The sequence below is a fragment of the Chrysochloris asiatica genome, unplaced genomic scaffold, assembly GCF_000296735.1.
Source record: "Chrysochloris asiatica unplaced genomic scaffold, ChrAsi1.0 scaffold00113, whole genome shotgun sequence".
In the NCBI taxonomy this organism is placed as follows: Eukaryota; Metazoa; Chordata; class Mammalia; order Afrosoricida; family Chrysochloridae; genus Chrysochloris; species Chrysochloris asiatica.
In genome coordinates, this window is record NW_006408631.1 from 4,988,213 (window position 1) to 4,990,462 (window position 2,250).

A 2,250-nucleotide genomic window follows, 5' to 3' on the forward strand; every position below is an offset into this window, starting at 1 on the left:
ACTGTTGTAGGGACTTGTTTACTCAATGAGAAGATGATACGTTTAAGGCAGTGTGAAGTAATACTAGTGATAGATGAAAACTAATCAGAGAAGCTTCAGCTTTCCTTCTGCCCTCTCATTTGGAACTTCCATCACTTTCTTACACTCCTTGTGCATTTTTAGAAAGCATTTAGCAGCTTCCAGAACACAAGTGTACAACATTAGAAGGTTGAGAATGAGCCTCATTCTGTTAGTCAATGTTTTCAAGATTCCCACCATCCCTCATACTTTCTCATTTACTCACTAATTCTTCTGACATTTGTATAAAATGGAAACAATCATCCCAGCCCAACAAAATGACTTTTTTATATGACAGTTAAGTGTCATATAAACTACATTATCATCCCCTTAAGTTTTCTTTCTTTCAATCTTTTTGAATTTCTTAAAATTATTGAAAAAGGTTTATATCATTCTTAAGGTCCTTTATTTTTAAGTGAGAACACAATATGTCATAAAACTGTGAATGATTATGTTAAGTACCATTGAAAAATACAGGAAATTGGGAAATGATGATCCCTTGGGTAGAGAGTCCAGAGAAGAGAAACAAAATTGCAAACAGAGAAGAGGAACACTACTGCACACATTCATATGGCTGAATTGGGTAAATGCTCAGGAACATTTTGGAAGTGAGAAAGGGAAAGCTCTCCCATCCCCTATACCCCATAAAATATCTTTACAATTATATGTCCATCATTTTGGCAATTCTGACAAAAAATGTATAAGATTCTTATGAGCAAGAAAAAGAATTGCAATGATGAAAAAAATTGGCATTTAGTATATTCATAATGAAGTCCATTACTATCATCGCTGGAGCCTGGGGAATAAAATAAAAACATCTGAGTACTTACTGATGTTGCCAGTAGCAGACCCAAGAGGATCTTTTTTCCACAGAGAGACAGGGCAACTACACTCATTGTTAATCATCCCCCACCTTAAAAAATCACAGATAATTTCCAGTAATAGATGTAAGCCTTACCTTTCTTTAGATAAGAAAGTACATGAAGCTGTATTATTAAAATTGGATTTTTAGCAATACTTTTACATTGTTTTTCCAAGTGCTCAATAAGATTAAACATTCATGAGCTGAAACCAGAAAATGCCTGCTGAATTTACTACATTGTTCCCAGAACATTTACATGGCTAACAAGCTACTTATTGTACAAAAGTTAGTGAAATTTGCAGGGTCTAATATTCAGAGGCCATTAACAAGAGCTCCAGCAGCATTCTAGAAGCTGGGCATACACCCAGAATTTTGCTTTGTGGAAGAGAATTTTAAGAAAAAACAGAGAGACTAGTTTCATTAGCTCTTTGACATCTTTCCTTGACCCAACAACCTGTGCTGCTATCTACCTCTCATTTACAGCAGGAGCTGAGAAAGCAGCAGGTTTTGGACCACTAGGATAAGCATCAGCTGAAAATTATTAATAAATAAGTAAATGCAACACATAGCAAAATTCACAAACCTGTCATTAACAATGAATACAGCACATTGACTGCATGCATAAAACAAAGAAGAATGTACTGGTTCCCTATGAATTTTTATTATTCCCACTATCAAATGCTCACTTTTTTACACTCCCTTAATCCTAGTGGGACACCGTAGGATTAGCGCTGGACTGCTAACCACAAGGTTGGTGATTCAAGCCTACCAGACATTCCTTGGAAGTCCTATACAGGGACACTATGAATTGGAGGTGACTCAATGGCACTTAACAATTCTAATTTAAAACTATTTATGTGCACAAATATAGAATATTTTCCATCTAATATATGGCTTGTATTCTAAAAATTAATCAGTAAGGAATATTATAAATCAAAGAGCCCTGGTGTGACACTGTAAGATAAGCACTATACTGCTAATTTCAAGATTCAAATCCCTCAGTAGCTGTTGGAAACCCTACGCAGGGTCTTTATGAGTTGGAATTCACATGATGGCAAAGAAGAACAACATTATAATTCAAAGCTGACATCCTAAGCAAAGCCACAAATAGAGTTATGGTGTTGTTAAGTCCTGTAGAGTTGGTTACGACTCATAGCAACCCAGTATTGGGTTTCCAAGGAGAGGTTTGTGGGCTTGAGATAGATACCAATCTTATGGTTAGCACTCCTGTGCTTAGAGACTATGTTGTTGTTAAGTACTATGAAGTCAGTTCCAACTCATAGTGACCCTGCACAGGGTTGCCAAGGCTACAAATCTTTACGGGAGCAGAA